Source organism: Lolium perenne, chromosome 7, assembly GCF_019359855.2.
Source record: "Lolium perenne isolate Kyuss_39 chromosome 7, Kyuss_2.0, whole genome shotgun sequence".
NCBI lineage: Eukaryota > Viridiplantae > Streptophyta > Magnoliopsida > Poales > Poaceae > Lolium > Lolium perenne.
The window spans coordinates 276,426,066-276,444,954 of NC_067250.2; positions in this window are offsets into that span (position 1 = coordinate 276,426,066).

Consider the following 18,889-nt stretch of genomic DNA (forward strand, 5'->3'; position numbering starts at 1 on the left):
CGTATGAAGAAGCAATGGTGAGCCCAGATTCCAACAAATGGCAAGAAGCCATGAAATCCGAAATGGGATCCATGTATGATAACAAAGTATGGACTTTGGTAGACTTACCTGATAGCCGCAAGGCTGTTGAGAATAAATGGATCTTCAAGAGAAAAACAGATGCTGATGGTAATATTACTGTCTATAAAGCTCGACTTGTCGCAAAGGGTTTCCGACAAATTCAAGGAGTTGACTACGATGAGACTTTCTCACCTGTAGCGAAGCTAAAGTCTGTGAGGATTTTGTTAGCAATAGCTGCATTTTTCGATTATGAGATTTGGCAGATGGATGTCAAAACGGCGTTCCTTAATGGTGACATTGAGGAAGAGTTGTATATGGTACAACCCAAAGGTTTTGTCGATCCTAAAAATGCTGACAAGGTATGCAAACTTCAGCGTTCCATTTATGGACTGAAGCAAGCATCCCGAAGTTGGAACCTACGCTTTGATAGGGTGATCAAAGACTTCGGTTTTATACGGACTCATGGTGAGGCCTGTATTTACAAGAAAGTGAGTGGGAGCTCTGTAGCGTTCCTGATATTATATGTAGATGACATATTATTGATTGGGAATGATATAGAACTATTAAGCAGTGTTAAAGGTTATTTGAATAAGAGTTTTTCAATGAAAGACCTTGGTGAAGCAGCATACATTTTAGGCATCAAGATTTATAGAGATAGATCAAGACGCCTAATAGGGCTTTCGCAGAGTACATACCTGGACAAGATTCTAAAGAAGTTTAGAATGGATGAAAGCAAGAAAGGATTCTTGCCTATGTTGCCAGGTAAGGTCTTGAGTAAGACTCAAGGTCCAGCTACGGCAGAAGATAGAGAGAGGATGAGCAAGATCCCCTATGCCTCAGCAGTAGGCTCTATCATGTATGCCATGCTGTGTACTAGAACGGATATCGCACATGCTGTTAGCTTGACCAGCAGATATCAAAGTGATCCAGGAATGGAACACTGGACAGCGGTCAAGAATATCCTGAAGTACTTGAAAAAAACTAAGGATATGTTTCTTTGTTATGGCGGTGACCAAGAGCTCGTTGTAACCAGTTACACCGATGCAAGTTGGAACACCGATCCTGATGACTCTAAGTCTCGATGCTGGGTACGTGTTTATACCGAATGGTGCGGCAAGATGGCTGGAGCAGTTCCAAGCGATTGCAGTGGCGAAATCTTCAACAGAATCTGAATATATAGTGGCTTCAGAGGCTTCATCGGAAGCGGTATGGATGAAGAGGTTCATTGTTGAGCTTGGTGTGGTTCCTAGTGCATTGGACCCGTTAGTCATTTATTGTGACAACACGGGTGCCATCGCCAATGCAAAGGAACCAAGGTCACACAAGAAGCTAAAGCATATCAAGCTGCGTTTTCATTCGATTCGCGAGTACATCGAAGATGGTGAAGTAGAGATTTGCAAAGTACACACAGATCTGAATGTTGCAGATCCGTTGACTAAAGCTCTCCCTAGGGCAAAGCATGACCAACACCAGAATGCTATGGGTGTTAGGTATCTTACAATGTAATCTAGATTATTGACTCTAGTGCAAGTGGGAGACTGTTGGAGATATGCCCAAGAGGCAATAATAAAATGGTTATTATAATATCTTTGTGTTTATGATAAATGTTTATATACCATGCTATAATTGTATTAACCGAAACATTGATACATGTGTGTTATGTAAACAACAAGGAGTCCCTAGTAAGCCTCTTATATAACTAGCTTGTTGATTAATAGATGATCATGGTTTCGTGATCATGAACATTGGATGTTATTAATAACAAGGTTATGTCATTAGTTGAATGATATAATGGACACACACCCAAATGAGCGTAGCATAAGATCAAGTCATTAAGTTCATTTGCTATAAGCTTTCAATACATAGTTGTCTTAATCCTTCGACCATGAGATCATGTAAATCACTTACACCGAAAGGGTACTTTGATTACATCAAACGCCATTGCGTAAATGGGTGGCAATAAAGGTGGGATTAAGTATCTGGAAAGTGTGAGTTGAGGCATATGGATCAACAGTGGGATTTGTCCATCCTGATGACGGATAGATATGCTCTGGGCCCTCTCGGTGGAATGTCATCTGATTAGCTTGCAAGCATATGAATAGTTCATAAGAGATCACATACCACGGTACGAGTAAATAGTACTTGTCGGTAACGAGGTTGAACAAGGTATGGAGATACCGATGATCAAACCTCGGACAAGTAGAATATCGTGTGACAAAGGGAATTGGCATCGTATGTAAATGGTTCAATAGATCACTAAGTCATCGTTGAATATGCAGGAGCCATTATGGATCTCCAGATCCCGCTATTGGTTATTGCTCGGAGAGGAGTCTCGACCATGTCTGCATAGTTCGCGAACCGTAGGGTGACGCGCTTAAGGTTCGATGTCGCATAAGTAGATTTGAATATGGTATGGAGACGAAGTTTGTTCGGAGTCTCGGATGGGATCCAGGACATCACGAGGAGGTCCGGAATGGTCCGGAGAATAAGATTCATATAAGGGAAGTTGATTTCTGGGTTTCGGAAATGTTCGGGATTTTTCCGTGGTTGGTGGAAGGTTCTAGAAGGTTCCGGAGGGGTCCACCATGGGGCCCACGACCTAGGAGGCCTAGCATGGGCCGAGGGGATGCTCCCTGGCCTAATGGGCCAGGGGCACATGGCCCCCAAGGCCCAGGCCGGCCAACCCCCTAGGGTTTCCTAGGGGGGATCAACTTGGGGGAGGGGAAAGCCCCTCTCCCCCCCTTGGCCGCCGCCCCCCTAACCCTAGATGGGAAAGGGGGCCACCTTGGCCGGCCAGCCCCCTATATAAAGAGGGGAGGGGGTGGCCGGCCACACCACCCCATCATTGCCTCCTCCTCTGGCCGCCTCTCCCTCCACCATACGCTGTCCGGGCTTAGGCGAAGCCCTGCAGTTTTCTTCCTCCACCACCACCACCACGCCGTCGTGCTGCTGGACGTTGGAGGAGATCTACCACAACCTCCGCTGCCCGCTGGAACGGGAGAGGAAGGTGCTTCATTGACACCGTACGCGCGACCGAGTACGGAAGTGCTGCCGGATTGCAGCACCGGGGACGATCGTCTACACCAACAACGAGATTAATCTCGTAGGCTTTGGAATCTTCGAGGGTTAGTCTCTTTACCATCTCGTTGCTTCGATCTTGTAGATTAGATCTTGGGTGTTCCATAGATTAGATCTTGGATTTATTCGTCTTTGCGATAGGAAATTTTTTGTTTTCTATGCTACGAACCCCATCATTATGCCCTCTCTATTTGTCAATTGCCCAACTGTAATTTGTTCACCCAAGATGCTATTCATCTTATTGGAGAGACACCACTAGTGAACTGTGGAGCCCCGGTCCATTCTTTTACATCTGAATACAATCTACTGTAATCTTTGTTCTCTGCTGTTCTTTGCAAATAAACATCATTCTCCACACCATACGTTTAATCCTTTATTTACAGCAAGCCGGTGAGGTTGACAACCTCACTGGTAAGTTGGGGCAAAGTATTTTGATTGTGTTGTGCAGGTTCCACGTTGGCGCCGGAATCCCTGGTGTTGCGCCGCACTACACTCCTTCACCAACAACCTTCACGTGGCCTTCATCTCCTACTGGTTCGATAACCTTGGTTTCTTACTGAGGGAAACTTGCTGCTGCACGCATCACACCTTCCACTTGGGGTTCCTAACGAACGTGTGCTTCACGCGTCATCACTTATCTTTGTTTTATTTTTGTTTCACCTTTTATTTAGTTGGTAGGTTATAGGTTGAGTTTGTTGATGTTTTTCAATCCCTCTAAATAAGATAGAACAAGGCATAGTTCATTATTTGCAAGGATAGCCATAGGCTTACATAGGCCTTTTCTTTTTAATTTAATTTCTTTTATTTGGTTTATATTGGATGGTGAGAAGGAGAGTAAGGTTTAGGGTTTAGTGGGGTCTAACAATGGTTCACAACCTTTTAGAAAACTAAAAAGGGTATTGGTCAAGATTTGCATACTAGGGATATATGCCCTCATATGTCTTTTTTATTTTATTTTAGTCTCTTCATATTTGATCCTATTTGGTTTTGAGAAGGTTAGGGTTTAGGGTTTTGGAAAAGTGTTTAATGCAATAAACAAACAATCATGGCAATAAAACAAGGATTAGGTATGAGCACTATGCATAGCACCATATGTAAGAAAAGTTTTTGTTGGTTCTCATTTTTGGAAAAAAGGAAAGTCATTTTCTTCTTTGTTTGAAATTTTTGGATGTTACAAACCCTTCCCCCTTAAACAAATCTCGTCCCGAGATTTTAAGAAAAGTTAGGTTCCTAAGAGAGATTGAGCAATTGGATTAACAGGAAAACATACTTGGCATGGCCTAAGGTGCTTCCTGTGCTTCTGTTGCATTCATGTGGTAGAGATGGCCGTTGTGGTTGTTCTGGTTCCTTCTGGCTACGAAGCGGCATTGTTGCTGGGCAGGTGCAGCGGTATTGGGGGAAGTCTTGGCAAGCTTCTTGGGGCCTTCATTTGAGTAGTGGCCCACAGTGCCAGATTCATAGCAGGTTACTGTTGACTTATCCTTTGGGGCAATGGGGGTAGCATTGCTCCCAGTCCTTGGGGCAGTATTGGTGTTGTTGTTACCATTGTTGTTGTTGCTGTTGTGATTGTTGTTGGGGTTGTGGCTGTTGTTGTTGTTGCCTCCGGGCTTCGGGGATCCTCCATTATGGTTGTTGTAGTTTGGGCGATATGTCTGAGCAGGGGGCTTGTTGTATCTTGGGGCAACTCCTCCAGATGAGTTGTTGCGGTACTTCTGTGTATGGTGGGGTCCATTCTGGTTCATCATCCTGCGCTTGCGGTTCTCGTTTGCTTGGTGAAGCTTACCTTCCATCTGCATGGCTGAGTCAACCAGGGCTTCTAGGTCAGCGAACGGAATGTTCACTAACACAGTTTGCATTTCATCATGCAGTCTGTTCAGAAATCTCTCCTTCCTCTTCTCATTGGTGTCGGTCTCGTCCGGGGCGTACCTTGACAGAGTGAGAAATCTGTCGCGGTATTCCACCATGGACATTCTTCCTTGTTTGAGTTCCCGGAACTAGTCTCTCATCTTCTTGATCAGTCCTTGGGGCACATGGTATTTTCTGAATTTGAGCTTAAAGTCTTCCCAGGTCATCATCTGTCCCGCATTCATTGCACGGGCGCTTGTCCACCAGGCTGTTGCAGGTCCTGACAGGTAGTGGGTGGTGAACAGTACTTTCTATGCTGCTTCAACTCCCGCAACTTCTAGGTTGTTCTCCATGGTTTAGAGCCAGTCATCAGCATCGAGGGGCTCTTCGGTCTTGCTGAACATGGGTGGGTTGGTGTTCTGAAAGTTCTTCAACTTTGATCCAGGGTGATCGTGGTTTCCATGGCCTTGATTGTTCTGAGCTATCTGTTGCAGTGCGGCAATATTGGCATGTCGTTTAGCTCTCTCGGCTTCTCTATCGTCCATCATCATGTGCAACATCTGCATCATTGCTTCTTGGTTGGTGCCGCGGGTTGATGGGGCCATCTGAACATTGAGGTAGATGATAAGATAAGAGGGAAATTTCTATGGTTTGTTTGGTTCAATTTTGAAAATTTCAAAACTTGAAAAACTTGAGTGGTGTTGAGGGGGTAAAAACCAACAACACTTTTTCATTCATACCAAACATCACACATTACAAAGCTAACACACCGTTGGTTTTGAAGAACCATTCATTCGTTCTACGATACAAGGGGATCCTGATACAAACTTATACCTACGAAAGTGCTCTAATGATACTACTCTTCATCTGGAAGGGTAGGTTCTTCGTCTTCATGGGTAATGTGCTTGGCGAAAGGTGAGGGCGTTGTCCAACTCCTTGCGGGTCTTGTACAGCATGAAATCCAGATATGCCACATAGTGGTTCATCTCCAGGTGCGGTGGCATGGTTATTGGTCTTCCCATGGGGTCATGTCTTGGGTAGTAAATGAAGCGGGTGTTCTTGGTCTTGTTCACATTCTATCCACACAGACGGGCAATTGCTTCTTGTATGGCTTTGGCTATTCCATCCTTCCAAGTATTCCCCGTTACAGAAAACCAGATGGTTTCCCAAATTGGGGCTCCTAGCTTTCCTCTCAGATCTGCAGTAACTTCCCACCGAGGTTGTCCTCCCGACTGATTATTAAGTGGTATTCCGAACAACTAGGGATACGGGCGTCCTAGATATTCAACTAGTTGCTTCAAATCCTTCTCAAACATTAGGTTTCCTCCGTGGCCAAGCTGATAGGACTTGCAGGTGTACTCCATCTATGAAGAATTAGGATGAGTGAGTTAGAGAAGTGAGTAGTGTGTCACAATTTTATGTAGTAGTATAAGAAAAATAGAGCATGGTTTTCTCTCTTTGGGAAAAGGTCTCAAGGTAAGAGGGAGAATAAGTTTTCATAAATATTCACTTCATTGGTTTTGAAACTAAGTTTTTTAGACGTCCATTCTAACTAGGGTCTCCTAAGGTCAAAAAATGGCTCTGATACCAACTTGTCAACTCCCGGATTTTTAAGGCCAGATGCCTATTATGCCATTCATCGCGATCCCAGGAATATTGTTTTTGCGAGACATAATAGATTGATATCACAGAACATCATTTATTACAACATCATAATAGTCTTACAAATAAAAGGATCACATGATCCAGTCTCATTACAATAATATTTGATCTATTTGATCGATTACAAAACACATAGCGGAAGCGAAGTAGCGGTTGTGGTCCATCTGTTCCACATGCAACTGTTTACATCAGGAGTGGTCCTAGTTGTCGTAGACATCCTGCTTTCCTTCATCCTGGTACTGGGGTTCATATCTTCATAGTCTGGCCATTTAAATAGCCAGGGACACAGCCATGATTACTTTAAAGTGCTCGCAAACTAATACTAATGTAAGCATTCTCAACTATATCCATGGGGTTCTAAGGTCTAAGTTGATTTGCAGAAAGCCAACTTTATTTCATAAGCACTTTAGTAATAAGAGACTCTTTGACTGCCTAACTTAACTCAAGTGGGAACATTAGTGTCATTCCCACAACTCTGTTGTGATTCAAAGTCAAAGTCAACTTTCAAACTCAAGTCACAAGTCATCATTCATATTTTTGGAAAAGTTCTGATGACGGAACAGTACGGCCTTTCCAACTGTCCATGACCGCCAACGCGGCTATTCGAATAGGTTTACACTCTGCAGAGGTCGTACACTTGAGCCACAACATTTGCAATAATCCGTCAGGGGTAACTGGCCCTGATTTATCGCACTCAGTGCACGAACTACCAATCATAACCTTTCATTTACATACCCTAGTATAGGCACCTCTCCCCATGAGCTTGGCCTCCCAGTGAAGACCAACCGTCAACCTAGGAACTGCACAGGGCTTGTGTCTGACATTCACCTCATTTCACGTCATTTCACTTTCAGTGGAGGCAACCTCGGCATAACCCCTATGACGCTTGTTCAGAGGGAACCCATACTAAAATACATAAGTTTCCAGTTAAGCCCTACCCAGATTCAGGTATTGTGGGGGTACTCAAGAATTGGAATGGTATCGCATCCGAACCCAACCATCAGTTTTGTAAAATTCACCCAGTCATTCACAAGTCATATTCACCTTCAAAATCTTTCAATAGAATGACTCATCATTCCAAGGTTTTCAAAGTTATTTTTATTTCACAAGTTCCCATCTAGAGTAATCACCTTTAGTTGTTAGCACTAGCAACTAGTCATGAGGGGTGCTAACTAGCTTGTATTGCTCTAGGCTAAATCTGATGCTCTTGTACTACTCCATATCTAGACCAAGTGAATCATGAATCAAAAATAAACTTTAATAAACCAAAGTCAAAACTTGTAAGGTAAAAACTTGGGATAGGATCATTAAGCATAAAGTATTATGGAATGGTGCCTTGCTCTTGTAGAGCTTTGCACTAAGGCAACTTGCAAGAATATTAGCTTGCCTTGATAGGGGTAGTGACCAAAGTTCTCTTCTTCTTCCTCTTGGTAGAAGACCTCCTCCTCTTGGTAGTCTCTGGTACTAGCGTCTATAAAAGAATACGAGGATACAATCACCAAACAATACTTAAGTAGACTAATTAGCCTTAATGGCTCACACAAGATGATCTAGCATCATCCCAATCATTAATCAACATTAGACTAGGGTTTCTTCTTAGGGTTTGGAAAACAACTCTTCTTATTGAACTAGGGATTAGGGTTTCTATTTAGTTCTTTGGAGAAATAATTTCCTCTCATTGAATCTTCTTAAGATTTAATCTCCTCAATTAATAAGTGTGAGATCATGTTGACCAAAGTCAATACTTCACATTTATCATTTGGGAAAAAGGTTTAAATGAGATTCATCATCTCATGTAATTTAACTACTACTTTGATTTAAGATCCTCAAGTAAGCAAAGATGAGACCATGACTAGGGTCATCACTTTACTTCACCTTACTTGGGAAAATGATTTAAATGAGGTGCTACACCTCTTATATTTACAATCCTAAATTTGAAAATGATTTAAATGGGCTAGTATTGACTACATAGCCAATTTTTGATTCTAGCCCATGATCATGCACACAACTATTTAATGATTTTGCATAATCAATTAGACAATGTGAAATGTGATTTATGAGAGTTGGAATCAACTCAAAATCACATATGGTTGATTTTTAATAATTGTTTGAAATCTGAAAAGTCCCTGCCTTGTTATTTTTGCTACTTTAATTCTACAACACATCTAAAGTTGAGATTGGTGTGGTTGGATAGATAATTTCACAGGCTTTCCAACCATATGAAATTCATCAAATTTGTCCCAGGGGATTTGATGCTATTCAATTTCTAATTAGGCACCAGTATTGAATTTGACTGAAAAGGTTTAAATCGAATTCAAAAACTTGGGCTTTGGCGGGAATGAATTTGGGCCGCAAAGGGGGAGAAAGAGCTGGGCCATCCCAACTACGCGCCAGTGTGCTGTGGGCTGCCTGATAGTGAGGGCCCCACCTGTCAGCAAGGTTTAAAACCGAATCGGTACCTTTTAACGTGGGCTTCTAGATTAGATGACGATCCGACGGTCGAGCGTCATCATCGTCGTCGACGAGAAGCGCGCACTGGCACGGCGGAGGGAGGGGGTCGGCCGCGATCCGGGGCTCCGGCGATCGACAGCATTGGTGCAGGGCGACGTTGCGGACGACGGCGAGGCTGCTGGTACCGACGGCGACTCCAATGGTGGCCGAAATCGATGACGCCCTTCTCAGCGCCGCCGCAGGCTTCGGCGACAAATTGGACGGCTACGGTGAGAGTTGGAGAGGGGAAAGAGGTCGAGGCTGCTCAGTAGGAGGAGGGGAGGTGACTGGTGTGGAGACTGAAGGCGGGAGCGTCCTCCTTTTATAGGGGCGAGAGGTGACCGTGGGGGTGCGGCGAGGTCGAGGAAGGAGACAACGCTACGAGCGCGGAAGGGGCAAGGAGACGTCATAGGATTGTTGGCGACGTCGAGGCAGTCCTTGGGAGCGTCCAGGCGCAGCAAGGGATGGTCTAGATCAACGACGTCATGCACGTGTACTGAGGTACAGTGGCGGCGGTCGTCGTCGAGGGCGTCATCTACAGCTCGTCCGCGGCCAATTGGGGGTTCCTGGGAGGCAGGAGGTGTCCTGGTGCGTGCGTAGGAGAGAGGAGGTGTCGAGGCGAGCTTTGACGCGGCGAGGCGATGGTGCGCTCTGGCGCGCACAGCGTCATGTCTGGGCGCGTCCTGGCATGACCTGGGCGTGACTGGGCACGTACGGGGTGGCCGTTGTGGTGGTTCCCTCTGACGTTGGCGAGCAAGGGCGAGTCCAGGAGAGTGAGGAGGAGAGTGTTGACAAGGTGGTGCACTTTGGATTCGGCCAGAGAGAGATGGAGCATGGTAGGTGGCATCATGCCACGGCATGGCTTGTTTTTGATCATGTCACTCTGTGTGACAAGGTATTAACTTGTCAATGCCTATGGATTGTAGGCTAGGGTTTAGTTGGAAGTAGAGGGCAAGTAGATCTCGAAGGTTTCAGCCGAAAAGTACTCGATGATTATGAAACTAGGGTTTGTAAACAATGATTTGATGATTTCTACGTCCCTCGACTCCCCCTTATATAGGAGGTGGAGCCGAGGGATTCGTGCTGTACAAGTTACAGAGTCCGGGGAGGTTTCTACCTCATCCCGTAAGATTACAAATAACACTTCCTATTACAACTCTAATCTTTCCTTACTAATATCTTGGGCTCCCGAATCTTCTTATTCTTCGGGTAATGGGCCTTCAATAAACCCCGGGTACTATCTTTGGCAGGCCCATTTGGGTTGCCTATGTCAGTAGCCCCCGAGATTTTGCTTGAATCGTAGGGTCAAGGAAAATCTCCACTATTTATTTTTATTCGAGAACTTTAACTTTTCTATATTTCTTCTCATAAACTTCTATATTGTACAGGGATAATGGTAGTTGGGGCTAGTTCATCTGACGGATCAGGTACTAGTTAACTGCTCTAGTGGCAATCCGCAAAAACCTACTTCAAGATCACGTCCCTGGACATGACCTCGGGATACTGGTGTAAACTTCGACAGGTGCTGCTTAAGGTCTTACCATTCTATCGAGTCCCAGTAAAATTTATCGGGTACCTAACGCGTCCGTTAGGATTTTTCTTCGTATCTGTTGATACGGATAAAAGTAGCAGAGCGCAGTCTTTGGCAATGCCACGCCCGGCAGAACGGATCTGGGGTCTTACCTTCGCAAATTTGCGGCATTCAGAAATCGATCGCAACTTTGGCGTTCTGAGAATATATTGTCGAGTGCTTTTTTCGGCTGTTGGAATGGCACATTTTATCGAGTCAAAAATGACTTATATTGCGTTCCCGATGGGAGTATATTTCGAGTTAGTTATAACTCGAAATATACTTTTTTGCTCCTCTATCTTTCTTTTTCTCTTTCTTTCTTTCTTTTCTCTCTCTCTCTCTCTCTTCTCTTTTTTTTTTTTTTAATTTCATCGGGCACGCGAGCAGCGTTCCCGATGGGAGTAGCCCCCGAGGCTACAGCCAAGGACTTGTACTTGGGTGTAGGCTCCACACCTTATGCCGCTATATTTTCTTTTATCTCCCGAAGTTTTATAATTTCTCGGGTGCGCGAACAGCGCTCCCGATGGGAGTAGCCCCCGAGGCTATGAACAAATATTTGTATTTGGTCATAGGCTCACGCCATTTCTATCTTGTCCTTCTGGATCTTTTCCTTTTTTCCAAAGTAGCCCCCGAGCATTTGATCAAAATATTGTATTTGATCAAAGGCTCAGCATTATTTTTCCATGTCGCTTTTTATGAAGCTGTTGAGTCGAAGTTTTTCTTCTGCCAAGATGACGTTATTGCTGACGATAGCCACGATTGCTAGTCAAAAATTTGCGACAAGTCTTCTCCCGCTGCCATGCGGGCCCAATTGATCCACTATCTTGACACGTCGTGCAAGTGGGGGACACACGACCTCCGCTTTTTCTGGCGCACGCACCGTAACTTCCCCAACGCTGAATTACTTTTTTACCCTTGTTGCCACGTGGCTATCATCTGCCACACATTTTCCTTATCCAACGGTTCGTCATTTCACCGCACCCCTATATAAGATCGTCTTCTTCCTCCTTGAGCACTTCCGCTCGCGCCGTCCTCCTGCTCTCATCTGCAAATTTCCTCCTGCGATCCATAGCCACCTAAGCTCCTCGCCTCCAAGCTGCAAACCCTGCGCCATTGTTGATGCCACCTCGTCGATTGACAAGGCACAGCACGCCGGAGTCCTCCATGGCCGCCGTGGATCTTGGGGCGGCGGAGTGGGAAAGATCGAAGATTTCCACTCAAGACATCAACATGCTGAAGAAGCTGGGGATCAGCAAGAAACCCAAGGCACTGTGCTTCCCCAGTGAAGAGAGCTACCCAACCCCTCCAATGGGGTACCGGGTAAGTTTTGTCGACCACCTCATCCGCGGTCTTTCCGCCCCCATTCATCCTTTTCTCCGCGGACTGCTTTTTATCTACGGTCTGCAACTCCACCACCTCACGCCAAATTCAATCCTCCATATCTCCATTTTCATCACTCTTTGCGAGGCCTTCCTTGGCGTCCAGCCTAACTGGGCGCTATGGAAGCGCATTTTCTTCTGCCGCCGTAATGGCTCGCCCAATGTCGCCTATAATATAGGCGGCGTTGTAATTTCCGTTCGGCCCACTGTCGACTACTTCGACGTCAAGCTTCCTGACTCAGTTCAAGGGTGGCGCAAGAAGTGGTTGTACATTCAGGAGGAGAACCATGGATGTGCGGAGGACAACATCCCTCCTTTTGATGGCGCCGAGAAAATCTTTCGCCGCCGCTCCTGGGACGCGGAGGCCACCGAAGAGGAAAAGGCGTCGATAGAAACCTTGATGGCTCGCATCCACGAGTTGCAAAATACTCGCGGCAAAGAGTTATCGGGTATCCAAATCACTGCATACTTTCTTAGGACTAGAGTGCAGCCGCTTCAGGCTCGCAAATATCCTCTCTGGAAATATGCTGGCGACAAGGACGCAGATCGGCTGTCGGTGGATTTGGAGGTCAAGGACTTAGAAAAACTTGTCCGAAAAATCTCGTCTCTCAGCAAAAAAGATCCTGTCCCTTCTTCTTGTCGTGTAAAACCATTTAGCGCCGCCAATCCACTTCCCAAGGTAATCTTTGTCAATTGTCTTGTTATTGCTTTACTGTCTTTGTTGTAACTCCAGTTCTGATATCTTCCCCTGTTTTATTTTTATTTTGTACAGAACCATCCAGACCTTGTCTCGCTTCCTCCTCTTCCTGAAGGTGGGGAAGTCGAAGAAAGGGCCATTGTCACTGATGACAACCAAGAGGCCCCCTCTTTTGTGAATGAACCCGTGGATTCTCTAAAATCTGCGGGGTCTTCCGAAAAAGATGGTGCTTCCGAAGGTACTGCATCAGCACAATCTCCTCCTCCTGCTGTTTCTCCAAAGAACAAAAGGAAGAGGAATGATGTCGAAGATTCCGGCACCTCTAAAGGCGAAGAAGTTGATCCTTCACGTCAGAAGGTAACTTATGATCCATATCTCGCCTCCCTCGTCAGCTCGTAAGTCACCTTGATTTCCCCTTATTTCTGTACTCGAAGATTTTTGTCTCATCTTGCTTTTTATGCTGTCGATCTTTAATCACAGTGATGATGAGGAAGAAGTACCAACTCGTGACGTGGCTCCTCGGACGAGCACGTCACATACTTTACTTATCTCGGAGACGCCAGTTGAGGGAGAAGAATCCTCGCCTCCTCAACAAAATGTCGTCACCACCACTCCTCCTTCAAGCCCCCTTGCTCCTTCACCAAAAAGGACAAGGGTTGAAACGATCGTTGAGCCTGCCCCTCAATTGGGTAGCTCTTCTACTCCGCTCTTGGATGATGTAAGTTTTTAATTTTCTTGCCAATATGTGTGTTTCCTCTGTTTGCTTCTTTATGCCTTCACATTTTTCTTATACCGATGTTTTTCTACCTTCGTTTTTCTTTGACAGCCCATTATCAAAGAGCTTGTTCGCATCGGATCCCAATTTATTGGGTACCATGAATATGCCAGCAGGACTGAAGGTAACAACTTTTTTGCTGCCACTATTTCTAACTTCTTGCTCCTATTCTTGTCGCAATCTTGACTGTTCTTTTCTATTTTGTCAGAGAAACTTGCAGAGGCCAACAAGCTTGCCGACACTCTTGCTCGGAAACTGGAGCAAAGTGAAACGACTCGCAAGAAAGCTGAACTTGATGCTAGCCAAGCCAAAGCAGAGGCTGATGAGGCCAAGGCAAAAGCTGCTAGTGTCGAAGAACTACAGAAGAGACTTGAGGATGTCGAAACTGCTTTAAACGAGCACAAGGCCGCACAGGCTACTCGTGAAAAGGGAATCCTCAAGCGCATGAGCACGCAAAATCGACGCTTCCTCGGTAACTTTGTTGATCCTTTCTATTTTTCTTAGGACTTGCTTCCTTTTGTTTTTACTTGCTGTCGACTAACATATATTTTCTATGGCAGGTCAAACAAGCCAAGAGTTTGATCTTGAGAATCCCACCAATGATCCTCTGCTTGACGCACTTTCTTATCTGGAGTTTCATGGCCAAGAAATTCGCGAAGGCGTGGTGAATGCTGACGCAGGATTGTCGAAGTTGTTCCCCTACTTCTTCCCGAAGAAAGAGGAGCCTAAGACCTTCCTTGCCCTTGCCAAGGACTTCAATCCACCGGAGGATCTTGGACTGAAGATGCGCCAAGAGAACATGAAAGTTGCTGTCGAGAACACTATTGCCTTGGTCGCTGACAGCCAACAAACTGTTGACTGGATGAAGGTTGGCGACACCGAGCAGATAGAGCAAACAAAATGGCGGTCGTTGATCAAGGCAGCCAAGCCCAACATGAAGAAAATCTTGGCCTATCTCGGGATCAAGCCATCTGCGACTCCTAGCTCATGAAGGCCGGAGGTCTAGTTGAATGCCTTTTCTTTTTCTTTCCTTTGCTTTCTCTATTTCTTTTGCTGTTGTCGCCATTTTAGCTTTGGCGACGATTATCCTGTTAGTCCCTTTGGAGAACTTCCTTTGTAATGTCCGTGTAAACTTTCCAGAAATCAATGAAATTCCTCTTGGCACTATCATTGATCCTGGGACTTTCTTTTCCAGTTAATATTTGATAACTATTCGACCAACCCTTGCTCTGCCGATGCTTCACCTGCTTCTTCCTTCTCGAAGAAAATACTAGTCGATGATAATCCCCTCGAAGGTTCTTCAAGCAAACATTTGTCGGAAGATTTGCAAGAACTTCGACAACAGCTTCAATCCATGAAGAAACAGACTCTGGCAATGATGGAACAATCTCGGAAAGCATCTGAAGGAGAGAAAATTGCTCTTCAACAGGCAAAAGAGGCCATCGCTACAAAGGATGCTGCTATTGCTGAGGCTGCTGAAACTTCTTCTCGCGAGAATTATATGCTTCAGCTAATGACTGACGCCAGTTTGGACATGACAGGTATGTTTCCTGCTCATGACCGTGTTGGATGTTGTTCTTTTTTTTTCGTTCCTTGATATTTTGTTTGCTGTGCCAGGCACGTTTCTGGATACTGCTGCCGAAGACCAACGTGTTGAAGCTCGAACCGCTGTTTCTTTGAGGCCCATTGCGCAACATGGATCTAACTTTTGGGTTACTCCTGAGCGTACTCGCCAAATCGTTAGATTTCAAGATCGCGCGGCTCAGGTCCGTGACTTCCTTGACTTCTGTACGAAGACTTTATTCTTAGTTTATGGGACCATGTTCCCTCGGAACAAGATGCCAGAGACCCTTCCAGCTTTAATGGAAAAATTTCGAGATGCTCCTCGAATCCATGGCTTTGTGCGGGCTCAACTCTCTGCTGGCGCTAGATTTGCCATGATGATGATAAAGATTTGCCATCCAAAATTGCCCATAGATCAAATTGTTCCTACTTGCCTGGCAAAAATGGCAAAGAAAAAGAGAAATATGGGCAAGATTAATGATTTGGTCACTCCTGTTGCCGAAGATATGATGGATGAACTTCTTCGGATGGATTCTGAGTTCTTCGTGAAGGGAAGCTATGCTGAACATAGTACTCGTCCTTCTACTGAGCGAATAACCATAGACCATGTGCTAGGTTTCCCTTGAATACTTTTTCCTCTTCTTGCTGTATTTCCATCATTGATACATCCTTGTGTATTTGTAAACACAATCTATATTGTAAAGCTGTTAACTCTTTATTTTTTCTATTTTTGACCACCGAGCCCCCGAGCCTTTGGCTGGAGTTTATACTGTTTCGAAGATTTTCCCTCCTGTTGTAATAAGACATCTTTGTTTTTTCATTGATGGGTTGCAAGCCCTCGAGTATCTTAGTGTCGAAGTTCTATATTTTTTGTTGCGAGGTTCTTGGACCAAAGCAATAAGATTTTTGATGTGTACACTATATTTATAATTGTTAGCTTCCGATGTTTATATTTGGCGAGGTGTTAGTGTACCAAGGCGAAATATTTCGGTAAGTCTAGTTTGTCTATATTGTACGTATTTTGAGACTTGAAGGCGTTGAGCCCCCGAGCGTGTCGAAGAATAAGAAGTATATCTCCACTATCTTTATTATATTGCAGCACCGCGAGCCCGCCTCATTAAAAACCTTTCCGGCCCCACTCGGTGCCCCGAAAAGGAAAAGAGTGCGTCTGAAAACTCGCGGGCGTTTCAGTACATTGTATCTTTACAGAGGAGGACTATATTTCGACTCTAGGCGTAGAACCGCCTGAGCTGCGCCACGTTCCAGGGGTTTTTCTCGGGAGCCCCTGTCTTCTTGTCCTTGATCCTGTATGCGCCTCCGTCGATGACTTCTGTGATAACGTAAGGCCCCAACCATGGTGATTCGAGCTTCTCAGTACTTTTTTGATTTAACCGCAAGACCAAATCCCCGACCTGAAAAGACCTTGGCCTTAACCGTCGACTGTGGTAGTTTTTGAGGTCTTGCTGGTATTTGGTGACTCGTGAAAGTACTTCATCTCGGGCTTCGTCGAGTGCATCCATATCATCCTCCCGAGCTTTTTGTGATGTTTCTTCGTCATACTCTGTTACTCTTGGAGAATCATGCTCTATTTCAATTGGTAGTACTGCTTCGGCTCCGTGGACGAGAAAAAACGGAGTTTCTTGTGTCGCCGTATTTGGTGTTGTTCGAATGCTCCACAAAACACTTGGCAATTCCTCTGGCCAAGTATGTCGAGCTTTTTCAAGCGGTCCTAGCAAGCGCTTCTTGAGGCCGTTGCAGATGATACCATTGGCTTTCTCGACTTGTCCGTTAGTTTGCGGGTGCCCAACTGACGCAAAGTGCAATTTAATGCCTACTTCTACGCAGTATTCCTTGAATTCCTTGGATGTGAAGTTTGAACCATTATCTGTAACAATGCTATGAGGCACTCCAAACCGAAAAACGAGGCCTTTCACAAACTTTATTGCCGACGCTGCATCTGGTGAATTTATTGGCTTCACTTCTACCCACTTGGTGAATTTGTCGACAGCGACCAGCAGGTACTCATATCCTCCTGGCGAAGCTTTGTGCAACTTGCCCACCATATCAAGTCCCCATTGGGCAAAGGGCCATGACAATGGTATTGGTGTTAACTCTGCTGCCGGAGAGTGAGGTTTTGCGGCAAATCTTTGACACGCGTCGCAGGTTCGTACTATTTCCTTGGCATCCTCGATTGCTGTCAACCAATAGAATCCTGCCCGAAAAACCTTGGCTGCAATAGCTCGACTACTTGCGTGGTGGCCACATATTCCTTCGTGTACATCCTTCAGAATTATTCTTCCTTCTTCGGGTGTGACACACCTTTGCAGGACGCCTGAAATACTTCGCTTATATAACTCCCCCTTGATCACTGTGAAAGCTTTGGATCGTCGAATAACTCGCCTAGCCTCAACTGGATCGTCGGGTATTTCTTTCCTGAGGATATATGATATATATGCTTGCATCCAAGGAACTTCTACCATCATCACAAGCTCTTGGTCCTCTTCGTCCTCCGTGGTTTCTTTGAGGGGCGCCGAAGTTTTTTCTTACTTTGCTTTTTTCTGCACCTTTTTTGGCTTCGTGGATCTCTTCGCTATTTCTTCCCAAAATACTCCTGGCGGGATTGGGAGGCACTGCGACCCGATGTTTGCGAGAACATCGGCTTCATCATTGCTCAATCTACTGATGTGATTTACCTCGCATCCATCAAACAGCTTCTCGAGCTCATTGTACACCTCCTTGTATGCCATCATACTATCATTGACTGCATCACATTGGTTCATAACTTGCTGAGCCACCAATTGTGAGTCGCCAAAGATTTTTAATCGAGTTGCACCGCAAGCTTTCGCCATCTTCATCCCGTGTATGAGGGCTTCATATTCTGCTTCATTGTTGGATGCGTTAGGGAACGTCATCCGGAGGATGTATTTTAACTTGTCGCCTTCAGGTGATATAAGTACCACTCCTGCGCCAGCTCCTTCTACTCTCTTGGATCCATCGAAGTTCATGGTCCAAGTTCTCGACAAATCTGGTGGTCCCGTGTTTTGCAACTCCATCTACTCTGCAATGAAATCTGGCAGAACTTGCGACTTGATTGCCTTTCTTTTTTCATACGTGATGTCCCGAGGGGAAAGTTCTGTTCCCCAAAGGGAGACACGCCCTGTAGCTTCTGGATTGTTCAGTATGTTTGAAAGAGGTGCTTCGTTGACTACTATTATTGGGTGTGCCGAAAAATAGTGGCGCAACTTCTTTGCCGTTGCAATTACTCCATATGCTAGTTTCTGGTACTGCGGGTACCGCTGTTTAGAAGGCGATAAAACTTCACTGATGAAATATACCGGCCTTTGCACTCCATGGAGTTTTCCTTCTTCTTCTCTTTCAACAACTAGCACCGTGCTAACCACTTGGGGCGTGGCTGCGATGTACAGCAGGAGAGGTTCCTTTTCCTTTGGCGCCACCAAGATTGGTGGTGTCGAGATTGTGCGCTTCAGATCCTCGAAAGCTCTGTCGGCCTCTTCGTTCCACTGGAATTTCTCTCCTTGCTTTATCAGAGCGTAAAATGGTAACGCTTTTTCTCCTAGCCTGGCGACGAATCTGCTCAATGCTACGAATCGCCCAGTTAGCTGCTGTATTTCTTTCAACTTTGTTGGCTTCCTCATTGTTACGATAGCTTGTATTTTGTCGGGATTTGCTTCAATCCCTCTTGCTGAAACTAGGAACCCTAGAAGTTCTCCTGCTGGGACGCCAAAAGAGCACTTCGTCGGGTTCAGCTT